Source organism: Zea mays, unplaced genomic scaffold (assembly GCF_902167145.1).
Source record: "Zea mays cultivar B73 unplaced genomic scaffold, Zm-B73-REFERENCE-NAM-5.0 scaffold_498, whole genome shotgun sequence".
Taxonomy (NCBI): domain Eukaryota; kingdom Viridiplantae; phylum Streptophyta; class Magnoliopsida; order Poales; family Poaceae; genus Zea; species Zea mays.
This window is the reverse complement of record NW_023367144.1, coordinates 12,353-27,004: the sequence shown is the minus strand read 5'-3', so window position 1 is coordinate 27,004 and position 14,652 is coordinate 12,353. Positions and strand designations below refer to the sequence as shown.

The following is a 14,652-nucleotide window of genomic DNA, read 5'->3' as shown; positions in this document are numbered from 1 at the left end:
ATGCAGTAATGAAAGAATGCGTTGCTCCAGTATCAAATAACACTTCTGCAATATGGGAGTCGACTGGGAACATACCTACTATCATGCCGGGGGTCTCCTGAACTGCTTCAGCCTCCAAGTGGTTCAGCCTTCCATGATTATAGCGCGGCTGAGAGCGATTGCCTGCTCCAGGCTGAGGCACATTCTGCTTTGCTGGGGCATTGGGGCCTGACTGCTGCTGGGCTGCCTTCTTCGGACATTGCATCACCCAGTGGCCTTGCTCTCCACAGTGGAAACATGCTCTGTTTCCAACCTGAGCTGGTGCTGCCTGACTGTTCTGCTGGGTTGCTGGGGCAGGAAGGCGAGGTGGTTGCTGATTCTGTCTCTGAAACTGACCTCCTAACTGATTGCTCTGACGGTTCTGGTACTGATGCTGAGGATACTGCCTTTGGAACTGCTGATGCTGCTGAGGTGGACGCTGGTTCTGCCTGAACTGCTGAGGTTGATTGCCTGAGAAACGAGGACGATTGCTGCTTCTAGGCTGGGGTCCACTGATCTTGCGCTTACGATCCTCCATCTCCTTACGCTTCCTCTCTGTCATGATTGCTCTGTCAATCAGGTGCTGGAATGTCGGGAAGGTGTGATTCATCAGTTGGTACTGCAGAGGGTCAACCAAGCCTCTCAGGAAACGGTACTGTCGCTTGGCGTCGGTGTTGACATCTTCAGGAGCATAGCGAGACAACTGCAGAAACCTGTCCCGGTACTCACTGACAGACGATGGCCCTTGCTTGAGGGCCAGGAACTCCTCCTTCTTCACTGTCATCAGACCTGCAGGAACATGGTACTGACGAAAGCTTCCTCTGAACTCTTCCCAGGTGATGGCGTCAGGGTGGGCATGGGTGGCGAGGTAAGACTCCCACCATGATTGGGCTGCTCCTCTCAACAGACGGGGACCATACAGAACCTTCTCCCTATCATCGCACTGAGCGGTATGCAACTCCCGCTCCACAGTGCGCAGCCAGTCTTCAGCATCCATGGGGTCAGAAGAATGAGCGAACGTTGGTGGATGACCTCTCATGAATTCAGCACGCTTGTCTCTGGGCATCTGAGGCATCTGAGGCTGAGGTGGGGCCTGCTGCTGCTGCTGAATGGCGGCCAAAGTCTGACCGATGGCTTGAACTGCCTGAGTCTGCATCAGAAACATCTGCTCGATGGACATCGGGGGCGGGGGGCGGCAGGTGCTGCTGCTGCGGCACCTCCTCCTGTTGAGCGGCTCGCTCCTCCTGAGCACGCCTTCCTCCTCTGCGCCTGTTCTCTGACATCTGCAGAATGCAACCACACATCAGAACTGATCTGGCAAATCTTGCAGCATAAGAAAAGAGTATAGAATTCTTCAACAGCGCTGAACAGATGAGCATCTTCACTGATCTCCAACACAGACCACACAGCTTCTCAGATAAAGAGGAAAGTGGAATAAAGGGTTTCCCAACTATATAACTAACTCCATTAATATAATAGGTAAACCAAAATGCAGGGGATACCCACACTCTGGTGACAGTCATTACAAAGATCCAAACCAAACATAGTTCATCATGACAAACATAGATACACAGGATATAGCAAACTACCCTGTCTAACTAAGACTAACTAAGACCGAGACTAACGCTAAGACTGTAGCTTCTATGTATATATTTTCGTATTAATTACAAGATCCGACTTTAACGATCTATGGTTCTAGAGTTATCTTGGTCTTGCAGTCGGGATTGCCATAAGACTGGTGTCCACGCTGAGGTGAGCGGTACGGGTGCTGAGTCCCGACGGGAGCGGGGGAACCACCATCCAGGTGACGACGTTTCGCGCGCTCAGCCCGCAGTAGGGCGATCTCAGCACGAGCCCTACTCAGCTCGTCTAATGCATGGTCCAGCTCCGTGTTTAGCACGGCGGCTAGGTTGACTGTGCTGCTCAACCTAGGATTGCCCTCACCGACAGGTGAGACAATCACGCCTCCTGTGCTGCCAGATGGACGGCGGGGGTAATACTTCAGGTCAAGACCGTCAGCTGCCCCACCGAAAACCGAAGCAGTAGTGCGAAAGCGCACGCCGTGCAGCATCTTGCATGGCTGCCTCAGCTGAGTCCCGCTCAGAGATAGAATAGTGCTCTGAGCAGGCCTCCGCACCCTGGAGACTGTTCTCCGGGCAGCGCACCAAGCAGGTTGCCTCCCAGCGGTCCGGGTAGACCCCGCGACTGTGCTGGTAGACCACACAGCGATACTCGATGGACCAAGTATGCCGGTTAAATGCCCGACGTAGCAGGGTGTCGAGCGCATCGTGGAAGTGACACCCGCGAGCAGCGTCGCGAGTGATGGGTCGAGCAACCCATCCTTCCGGCTCAAGGTTAGCAGAGAAGTCGGTGTCGTGGCTCGAGCTGTCGTCGCCACCTCCGTCGTCTGGGTCTCCTCCAGCAGCTACTCCAGAAGCTGGGGCGCCCAGTGGTGGTGCAGGGGGCGCCTCTAGGGGAAGCACAGGGGAGCAGCTCCTCACAGACTCTATCTCCTGGTGGAGCGAGAAGGAAGAGCCCTGCTGCTCCTGTCGTCGACGTTCCTGCTCCTCATGCAGGCGGTGGTGCAGTCTCTCCAAGTGGCTGGACTGTCCGGCCACGGGACGGCGAAGCGGACGCTCAGCAAGGCGGGAGGGTAAGAAGGGGATGACTGACTTTCGTGCAGTGTGTCTAAGTCGAGCCATCTACAAAAGACATCGCAAGCAAAAGGGTGAGAACAGAATCAATATGACCAGCAAATAATGAATCATAAGTAAATGAAGGATTAGAATAAAACATGATTTTCAGCAAGGTATAATATATAGTAGAACATAGGTTTGGTCGGTATGACCAACTTTTGAAGGGATATCAAAGTCAAGGCAGTGACAGAGGTCTATAGTCCTTAGAACGACCATTCTACTCTAGGTTAGCGGTCCTACAGTCAGCACGGCTTTGATACCACTTATGTCACACCCGGTTTTTAGAAGGCAAACCGAATGCGAACCATGTACGTGCCAGGATCAGTTATTCACGTACACAGCAGTTACATAACATGGACATCATCACACAGTGCTCAAAATAGTATTAAGAAGGGAAATAGTCGATTACATCATACGTTTGAGACGTCCATATAGTCCTTACAATAAATCAAAGTGCGGAAAAGAAACGTAGGTAACCGCGGCCTTCACAGGCAGCCGACTGGGGGTTGCCGCTAACCCACACCTAGAACTCGTCGTAGTCTTGGAACTCCTGGAAGTCTCCTTCCATGGCTTCATCTTCTCCTGAGCAGTGGTTGCAATGCTGACAACCTGGGGATGGGGGGGGGGGGGGTTTGGTGTGTAGAGCAAGGGTGAGTACACATCAACATACTCAGCAAGTATCCTGTTTGGCTGTAGTGGACTAGCTGTATGTGGGGATAAGTCAAGCAGTTGCTTTTAGTTGGTCAGATTATTACTTACTAGTAGAAAGCCAAGTTTTAGCATTAACCCAAGTTATTAACCCAAACGTACTCCTTTCCAAACGGAAAGAGTACCACTTACCAACACCATAGTCATAACCAAAACCACCAATCTCATAACCACCTGTACCAAAGTATCCCTGATCAAGTACCACTAATCACTGGAGCTCCCTTGGCCGCTCATAACCGCGAGCACGGCTGATATATCAGTTTTCAAACACTCTGCAGAGGTTGTGCACTTTACCCACAAGCCGTGATTCCCATTCTGCCCGGAGATCATGACTCTCCATTGATCACTACCAAGGTGACCCAGCAGGGCATCACTACGTAGCCTTTACAAAGATTCCCCGGGGCTGTAGCCACCCGTTAGGTTTCCTAAATGCACCGCACTCCTCCCCATGGGGCGAACCCAAACTTGGCAGAGCGAGCCACATACACCGAGCCCCATTGACGGCACGACGGCTAAGTGAACTACACCCCGGATCCTCTAATTATTCAGCTAAGGGCATCCCATTCCACCCTCATGGTTGCACTGTTTTCCCGGGCGGTCATCCATAGAACAGGTCCTTACGGAGAGGCACTCGAGAAACCGCTCGAGCCCCCTTGAAGACCACAAGTATAACATCATAATAAGAGAGGGGAAAACAGCGTATCATAGATAATCTCATCATGTTCATTTATTAGAGTTAAGCAATAGCATAAAGCTAAACAATAATAATCCAACCCAAATAGGTAAACAAGGATATGAATAACAGAAGCTAGTCAATCCTTAGGCATAAATGTGTAAAGCGGGAGGTGAATTAAAGAATGAATAGGACAGAGATAGGTCAAAGGACACTTGCCTCCACCAACCGACTGCTGCTCAGGGGCTTCTCCTGCGAGTTCCTCGGGCTCTTCGACCGGATCGTTCTCTAAGCGGGTGCAAACATACATACATCCATCCATTGAAATCAGGAAACCAACAATACACCATACAAGAGAACAAATAAAGCAAATATGCATAGAATACCACATACGATAATGAATTTACCTTGGTTAGAAAGAAACGAGGGAAGGTTTCGCAGGGGTTGAGGCTTATGCTCGAGGGGCACTACGGGTAAACGAATGACTAGACGTCACGCGCTCTAGTTCCAGTTGGTCCTAACAAAAGGATTAGCTACATGCACTAATGTAAACACGATCACTTTTAGTAGATTAACATTGAATATGATAGACGATTGACTATACAAATTAACTATCGTAACCAATTTCCAAATTGAGACTCCTACCTTATTAATATAAACAACGTGATTAGCGCATATAGGAGACGGGGGGGGGGGGGGGGGTAGACGGGGCGTCTGGGGGTAGACGGGGCACGACGAGTCGTGCCAAGGCACGCGCACTACGCGGGCACGCGCGCGAGGCCGCCTGCACACGCCACGAACTAACCGTGCGCTAGCCGAGCTCAAAGCCGCGCGCCATAGGCACGCTGGGCCGAACTCAAGGCTACGCCGGGGCCAACACGACGCGAGCAAGGCACGGCGGGGTGGGCGGGCAAGCACGCCGGGGCAAGCGAGCGCGAGCGAGCGAGGACGCGGCCGGATGAGGCCGAGCGCGGGGACGGGCGGCCGAGCCGGGGCACGGGGGCGGTTGAGCTCGCCGGGAGGCGGGCGGCCGAGCCGGGGGCGGGCGCGCGCGGGCGGCTCGCCGGAGCGGGCGCGGGGGCGGGGCCGAGCGGGGCCGGGCGAGGGCGGCTCGCCGGAGGGCGGCGAGGCGGGGCCGGCGCGGGTGCGGGGCTCGCCGGAGGCGAGGCGGCCGAGGGCGGCCAAGCCGGGGGGCGGGGCCGAGGGGCGCGGCCGAGCGCGGGCGGGGCGGGGGCTCGCCGGAGCGGCCGAGCGCGGGCTCGCCGGAGGCGAGGTGGGGCGGCGCGGGGCAGCCGAGCCGGGGGCGGCCGGGGTCGGGGACGAGCGCGGCCGGGCGCGGGAGGCCGGGGCGCGGGGCGGGGCGGGGCGCCCGGGGCAGCCGAGCCGGGGGCGGCCGGGGTCGGGGCGGGCGCGGCCGGGCGCGGGGCTCGCCGGAGCGGGGCCGGCCGGGGTCGGGGACGGGCGCGCCCATGGCGCGGGGGAGAGGGCGCCGGAGGGAGGGGAGGAGAGGGGGGGGGGGGGGGGGGGGAGGGAGGAGAGGGGGGTCTCACCGGAGGGGAGAACGGCGGCGGCTGCGCGGGGGGAGCGGCGGCGGCGCGGGGGCAAGGGGCGGCGGCGGCTAGGGTTAGGGTTAGGGTGAGGGAGGGAGAGAGAGAGAGAGATGACGGGCGGGGCCCGCGGAGGAATTTTTGGAAAAAGAAAAAAAAGGGGGGGCGGCTGGGCCGGCTGGGCCCAAAGTGGGGGGGGGGGAGGGGGCGCGCGGTTGGGCCGGCGCGGGGCCCACGCGGGGGGGAGAGGGGAGGGGGCGGCTGGGCCGCCAGCTGGGCCGGCCGAAGGGGGGGGCTGGGCCGAAATGGGAAAGGGAGGGAGGGAGAGAAAAAGAAAAGGGTTTTCTTTTTCTGAAATCTAATTTTCTTTGGATGAATGCTTTTACATTTTTAAACAATCAAAAGTATGCATGGTTCGGCATGGTGCATCACACGAAATAAAGTGTTTTAAGGTTTTGCTTTACACGAGGTCTACAGCCAAAACCCGCTGCGACTTTGGAAAAGATCAAGGCTTAGCGAGAAGAAAAGGGAAAAAGGAAAGAGTAACGCCTGAATTTGGTGAGGGAAAAGAAGAAAAAAAATTCTACCACCAAATTCAGGGCGTTACACTAGGTCGTTCTGCAACCGCAAGGTTTATTAATTAGTGTTGCTAAAAACATATTTAACAAAGGATTATATAAGAATCACAAAGAAATAACTAACCTGTATCATCATTGTTTGCATCACTTCTCCTATGTTGATCGCGGTACGCGTCTACTTCGTCCATGGAAACATTGGACTTAGGAATATTGGCATGCCATCCAAGTTCACCTTTAGGGAAGAACAACGGATATGATAGTGCATCATAGCATCCATGATATGAACGAATGCCGTGGCTTGACCTATCCTTCCCATGCAGCATAACACTATTACTGAATTGACCTCGACGTTCACTCCCCTCAATCCAAACTGCAGCGACCTCCGAAGTGATGGGTACATTATATAACTTCTGGTTCAATGTTTGGTCAAGGTTCAAGGCGATATGGTAGTCTTCAATGTTATCAACGTGCCCCATACTCCTAAGGTGCTCAGAGTATGGGTTTCCCTTAAGTATTTCAACCAAATGTTTAATAACCGCCTTGTCTTTCTCAAGTTGCTCTTGACGACATTTACGATATCTATGCTTGAGACTGGGATCATCATCATAGAAGTAAAGTTCAAGGTGTTTATGTTCCGCCCCAACTTCCCTACCGAACGACCTTAAGTTGTGGTACATCATGCCATGTGCACGGAACGTGTAGATACCACAATCCATGTTTGTAGTCATACTATCAAGGCAACAATACAGAGAAGTGAATGAGAAATGGCTGTTAAAAAATCGAATGTTATCACGGAAGTGCCTCGCATCAGCATCTACACACTCCCACAACCTCCTAAGCTGGGACGGTGTCTCGAATGGAGCTAGATCAATCTGTCCATTACGACAACAAAATCCAGGTGGTTCATATTGAAACTTCTTCGCTTTACAGTAGTTACAGTCAGCAACAGCGTTTAGCAAATGTGTTTCTTTAGGTATGTTACTATACACCTTGTCATACGGATCAGGTACGTCAGGGGTTACAGCAAAGGCATCTTGGGTATCATCAATATTGATATCCTCACCGGATTCACCATCTAAATTTGTTTTTAAAGAGCAACAGGTAAGATGTATAGCTTTAGAAACTTTAAAATCATATATCCAATACTATTAAAAACATTACGCAAGAACCTTGATAAGCGAACATGTATCCCTCTTCTTCGTCATCATCAGCTTCAAAAAGTATATCCTCGTCATGATTATCTATAAATAGCACACATTCATCGTCATATATTCATTCACATGGTTTTAACCACTAAGAATAATTAGGGAACTAATGGTGGAATTGAGTTTGGAATTACCATTGGTGGTGACATTTAGGATTGTCTGGTGTTGCATCCCAACATCTGCTCCTTCAGTCATTTTGTCAGTCTTTGTAGTAGTGACTGGACATGGACCGGTACATTCTATTGATGGAAAGTTGTGTTAAGTTAGCTGGCCACTATAATTGATGTGTTAGATGAATTAAAGATGGATTAGTAATAACCATTGTTATCAATCTCAGAAGCAGTCAGATGATCAATTTCATTGTTCTCATTGGTATCCATTTCACGATCCCTAGTTGCAATAGCAAAGTTTCCTCCAACTGTAGATTGAAATTTCTGGTTTTGACGAGATACCAGGTTCTGTTTTTCACCAGACGATACATGACGCTTATGTCGTTTTCGTCTAGGAGACTGTGTTATTTTGTCTTCCTCAACATCCTCAGGCTGCGACGGAGCAGGAACAAAAGGTATTGCGCTCAACTCAGAGATGACCATGTCCTTGGAGCAAGACAGAGACCCATGAGGCGCTTGAGAATCCGCTGGACTCCACTGAAGCTCCGGGGTAAACTTTGGGTTCTCAATGGCAATTGAGTCCTAGTTTAGCATTCCTCGTTGTCTTATTCTATAGTCTTTCCTTGCCTTCTTATTACATGATTCCCTATTACGCAATGCCCTTTGTTCCGTTGTTTGAGTTGCAAATCGAGTTCTTTCGCGGATTCTCTTACGTTCCCTTGCATCTAAAACTTCTGAACTTGGATTGGAAGCATGTTGATGACACGTTAGACCCGATGTGCCTTAAAGTTGAAAGTATAAAAGGTCTTAGGGGCTTATATATATATATACCAACTAATGGTGCCCAATACCTAGAGTGTTATAACACGGTATAGGCAAAGAACATAACAGAGAAACATAATTACCTAGAGTGCTATCACACGGTATAGTATAAAACTTCTTCTAATCTAAAATCTAAACTTAGAATATAAAATAATTTCAACCAGCACCTGACAAATGTATGGAATTTATGTCCTCAATATTGGTGCTTTGATGAGAGTTATTCTTGTTTATAGGGATATTGCAATCTACAAAACAACCAAACAACTCATAAGAAAAGTAACAACGTTACTCTTAAAATAACTGATGCACATGAATAGTTAATATACCTTCTGAATACTCATGCTGCATAAGGTTTTCTTTTTTACGTGACTCACGACGCTTCTTCAATTCATTTTTTTTTCAACACTCATCGCGGCATATCGTGCTCTTTCTCTTTCCCTCTTACATTGACTTGCATCAACACATTCTCCTAAACCATCAAATTTATTCAATTTTAAACATTGTTGAAATGTCAAATAAGCCATTTTATTAGTAGATATACCTTCAACAGTGTTGCTAGACAATTCTCTTAATGGATAATGAACATCATTATTTTGAAACGGGTCCATTTACGTCTTCCAATCAGTCAGAAAACCTGTATACAAAGGATGAGTAATCTTATCAGACTTCAACAGAGGATAATATAAGTTCAATTTCTAGTCGAATAGCAATGATTTGTAGAGTTAGGGAAAGTCCTATCGAGCTAAATGGAAGTCAATTGAAATTCATCTCTAAAATTGTTGCTTTATTGTAAGTATATAGCTGGAGCTGCGGATCCAAATCGATGCACGGCGGACAACAACAGAGCAGGGCTGAAAAGTCGACAGAGGATGAGTGGCTAGATCACCAGAATAGAGGCACAGATTGACAAAAAAATCGGCTGCTACAGTACACTCGATCGCACAGTTCTTCAGCGAGGAGGAAACGAGCTAATCGATTGAAAGTAGTGTTCTGTAGTCTATACTACTATTTGTGTTCACCGTTTTTCTACAAGATTTGTTTTGTTTCAGTCGTTGCCCCTTCAGGACGACAGCTAGAAAATGTATCTAAAACACATCGTTGGCAGCGGTTTGGCCGTCGCATTACGCGCTGCTCTCCGCTCCGCCGGACCGATGATCTGCCAGATACCTTATTACTGGCTACACATATTTGAATCCTTTCAAAGTTCTTTAGATTATATGATCCTTGAGTAATTTGGATAAAAGAAAATAAGTACTGACTGCTGTTTAATAAGTCAGCATAGCCCTTTTCCATTCCTATGAGGAGTCTTGTATCATCTTATATTTTTAAGATTATACTTTAACTGCACTGATTATACTTTAAGACTGTTATTTCAATCTGTGCAGGAGAAAATGCTGAACTTGGACTGCCAGAAACAAGCCTTGCTATTATACTTGGGTATGGAAATATATAACCTACACAAGCCACCCTATGTTTTTCTTTTTTAGTTTTATATACGAATTTTTTAAGAAAATGTCAAGATGCTCTGGAACAAAATAGCCTGAAAAACAGAAATACATAGGGAGTCCCCAGACTGGTGCAATTTTCATCTTCAATTGTGACGTGATAAATCTAGCTGTAACTGGACGTGATTTCACAGAACATAATCTGACGTGGCTAGCAAAAGTTTGAAACAAAGACTCAAGCATAAGGAACTTGTAGAAGTAAGCATCTACATCAACTTTAATTACCTTTCAAATAGTCGATTTAATTTGTTGATGCTGAAAAGGTAAAACCAGCAAGCAGGACTTTACATGATGTGTTTACTTTTCTAGAATCAAAATTGACATTGGTTTTCTTTGTCATGATAGAACTTTCCCACTGCATGCTTTCACTATGGTAATTGTACATGCATTTTTTGATGTACTTAAATTAAAAGGTACACAAAACCTAACCAAAACTACCAGAGTAATCTGCTTCCGTCTGCTGCACTATAAAGAGCTGGAGGTACACAACGCCTTCCTAGGATCATAGGGAGGTCCAGAGCAAAGGAACTGATATTCAATGGCCACAGATGTGGTGCAGCTGAAGCTGTAACAATGGGTAATGCTAGCCTTGTTAGTTGTTACCTGTTTTTACCTACTTAATACTTACAGCAACAAATCATAAATGTGTGTTTGTGTTTCAGGCTTAGCAAACTACTGTGTTCCAGCAGGAGAGGCTTACCAGAAGGCTCTTGACATTGCCTTTGAGATAACTCAGAAGGTAAGGATCATTATTAATAAGCTATCCCTAATGGCATTAACTAATAAAGGGTCAGCTCTGCCCACTATGCAACATCCCCCAGGACGGAAGGTAGCCCACATATAGTTTCCATAACACAAGTGTGGATGAAGCACAACGAGGAGATTTTTTAACTGAGCATAGCAATTGCAAGGATCATAGGCGTGCTGTGCTTACTTTTTCTTTGAATTGCAGACATTCTTTTTGTTGGCTGCCTGCACTTACCTGAACACATTTGCATTGTAGTGTTTTGTTATTGGAATCGTGTTATAGTTTGTGTTACGTACTGCTATGTAACAATGATTTGTTTTTTCTGTTCATGGTACCATTGACTTCAGATTTGAATCTCGTCTGTATATGTATGCAGTGCCATTTTAATTGAGTTTCATGGATTTTGTCTTCATTATCTTATGTTTGTGATGCAACCCTGCTTCCTTTGCAGGAGGCGTACTCTCATCTTCCCAAAATCTCTAGCAAGGAAACACATCCAAAGATAGCACAAGTTCTGCTGGAACGACAAAAATATGATATGACACTTCTTGTGCTAAAGTGCACAGGGCATGGAAGCTTCTCTGCTACAGAAAACTTTAAAAAAAGATGGCATTTCATTTCTTAGTGAGGCAGTGACTGTGGTTCGTGTCAGAATTGAATGTCGCCTCCTAACAGAAACGTTTATGTATCATAGAAGCTACTGCTCTAAGGTGAAAGAGCAACACTCAGCAAATATGACACATGCTGAGGATGCATTAAAAAACTCTTGGGTTTATCATGTTGAGATGATGGTGACCGAATTTTGTGCTATCTGCATTAAAAGGAATTTAGTTGATAAAATGATGGATCTGCCCTGGGATTCGGAGGAGGAGAAACATCTTCACAAGTCCCTCTTTGACTCTGCTCAAGAAATGCCCATGAAACCAAATGGTAGTCTGCTTGTTGTCTACTACCTTCGGGTAAATATTCTGATTCTCATTTTTTGTATTTAAATAAAACCATATTAAGAAGCACTATGGAAATTGCAGATGACTAAAACTTTAGGGTATACTGTTATGATGAAATTGTCAGGCTCATTTGTGTCATTTCTCATCTATATACTGAGTTGTTGCATCTGTTTTATTAAATGCATGTCTTTCATACATTAAAATTACAAATATGACAGTTGTATACCTGTATATAATACAAGTATACTACGATAACTTATATACAAATATAACACATATTTTGTATATAAGTTATCGTAGTATACTTGTATTATATATTCCCGTTGCAACACACAGACTCTCTTTTTGCACAGTAGAACACACCACCGCAAAGGGAGTAGTTGGTAAGAACATTGGTAACAAAAACACGGTGATGAACATCTTTATTCGCTCACAGATAAGTCACATAGTTTTGTACAAAGCTATCACCATTAAGACTGGACACATGACCAATACAAATAGAGACCAAATCATTGTTACTAAGTGTTCTACTACATATAATTAATAAAGTATATCTACTATAATAAGCTAAAACACGTCTCAATCTGGTATCATAGTTGTCAATTGTGCTTGTCTGTTCTCCAGAAAATTGTTGATGGCACGACTCCTTGGATTTTGAATCAACGAGTGTCGAATGACTGCAATTTAGAACATGATTTGTAAAAACATGATTATTTTAAATCATCATAATTTTAAATGTTTTTAACAATATATTGAAAAAAGCACTCACTCTGCAGCCGGCTTGTAGTGTGATGATCTGGGTTAAAATGAATGGTGCTATAGTCTGAAGTTTCCAAACATCCTATTGTTATTTATAGTATAGAATTAATAATAAACATGAAAATTGAATATATGTTGAAAGATGCTAGGTATATATTTATTGTTACGACGCATCATTGTTGCAATAATTATATTCTTGTCAACTTTAGCTAATGCCCATCGTAGAGCATTTCTCTGCAGGAGATCGGTCCATACCCCCATGACAATTAGATTCCACCTATAAAACACATAATAATTGTTTGATTAAAACCTAACAAATGTTTAATGTTTTAAAAAGAATGTAACTGTGAATTAATGTGTAACTATGAATTAATATGACCTGGAATCCATTAGTACAGCCTCTCTGTATGGCCTTCCACCGATATACTTTAATGGCTCCAAATGAACAACTATGCCAATAATGTCTGAGCCATTCACATGTGATTAGTTACCTTTGAATAATTTGCAAACTTAAGATGTTAAGTTATATACCATATAGAGGGAAGGGTGATTACCTACGAACGTCTTATGCGGTTGTTGGTAAACATCATGAAATGGCATAAGATATTTTGGAAATGGAGGAAATTGAATTGGTTTAGTGAATGGCTCCACAATAGTATGTGTTATCAATCCCAACTCTAGCCCATGCGCAATATTCCGAAATTGAACCTCCGCCCAGTTTAGACAGAATGCCACTTTATACAATGTATATGTGTATCCTTGTTTGAGTAAGACGTCGAACCGTTCGACATTATTGCCGTTTGAAATTGCTTCGATTTTGGCTCCCTAGATATTTTTTTGAGAATACATGTCGTATAAGTCAAAAAAAGTCTATGATATAATAACATGATTATATTGACTCTATTGTAAAGCTTGATGAAGTGACTCACAGTGATGTCCTGTAGGATGAAGTGTTGACTATTACGATGCCTAGGAAACTTAACAACTACCCTCGCAAAGACACTCTTTACTTGTGGTAAGTTATTGAAACCTTGAATATCGTCAAATAGCACGAAACTACATAAAACACGAACTTTATCTTAGATTCTTCATTAATATATAGATAGATAGATGTGACAAGTGAACCATGTACTTACGGAGGAAAGGGACGCAAGTCTGCAACTATCCTATTTTGGTTAAGTGTAACTGATGTCATTGATCCTATAGGATCGATCATGACATCATTGCAAAGATACAAAATATCATGAAAAGGATTAGATGAGATAACAGAAAAACAATAGTAGTGTAACACATGTAAGATTTTTATTGTAAAAATTGCACATGTCGTATGTTGATTTAACTTGACCGTTATTTATGTTTTGCAGTTAAACTACATTGTTTTTTGTTATCATACAAATTAGAACGGCATTGGACTACAAGAATTTAGCAAAATGCTGAAGAGCATTGTTACATATATAAGATATTGTAGTAATGCTACTCTGCACTGACTTTTGAAATGTTAGTTATGACCACCTAGTAAACTATTTGTGAAGTATACTTCAGTTGCCCATGTAGAAAGACACACGTACTATGTGTCTACGTGGTCCGAATATCCGACCCAGGCATGAACGGTCGGTTACACCGGCCAATCCTCCTCTCGAGCCTGGACGCAGCACGGCCTCAGAGCACGGCGCGCCGGCGCGGGACGACGGCATGACGCCGCCGTCCATCTTCCACCACCCTTGACGACATTGATGAGTTTTTTAGAAGTAGGGAATATGTTGAGGATGAGATGGAGGACAGCAAGAGTCCTAAGGGTGAGTTCTGACTTCTGGAGTTGTATTTTTACATACATAAGAATTGCTTCATTGACTACATTTTTGTTAGGATAGTGACTACATTTTTGTTTTGGAGATTTACCCCACCTGAACAGTGAGACTGTGCGAGCCAAGGGCAGCCATTACAGGATTTTTGTGTTTAGAGTTTACAACAAACTGGAGTAGTTTAAACCTATATAATTCTAATATCGGAAGTCCAAACTCACTAAATCTACCAATGGCACTGCAATAGATGACAGTTCATGAGCGTATGTCAAACAAAATGCCGATGTTATGAGCGCCATCAGCAGTGGTGCAAAGTAAAATGTGTACTTTTACTCCTATCACCACATTCTATTGTATCACCCAACTGGCTTTGACCAAATCACAACAATTGATGCTCAAACAGATATTAACAATAACTGGGTGCACATTTACTGCCTTGGTAAACTTGTTAGTCATGTTAGCCTGTTCGCTGCGGCTTTAATCCACCGGCTTGTTTTTGTTGCTACTTAAAGATGACTGATTGTTGCACAATGT

The 14,652-nt window shown here is 45.4% G+C and overlaps 1 long non-coding RNA gene across 1 annotated transcript; it reads right to left on the bottom strand.

Moving 5' to 3' along the window:
• Positions 1-11,949: 11,949 nt before the first annotated feature.
• On the bottom strand, positions 11,950-13,465 carry LOC118475590 (uncharacterized). The gene is made up of 5 exons (XR_004855030.1): positions 13,246-13,465; positions 12,871-13,141; positions 12,696-12,780; positions 12,327-12,593; positions 11,950-12,234 (listed from the first exon to the last, which is right to left on the bottom strand). It is a non-coding gene; the product is annotated as an uncharacterized lncRNA (long non-coding RNA).
• Positions 13,466-14,652: the final 1,187 nt, after the last annotated feature.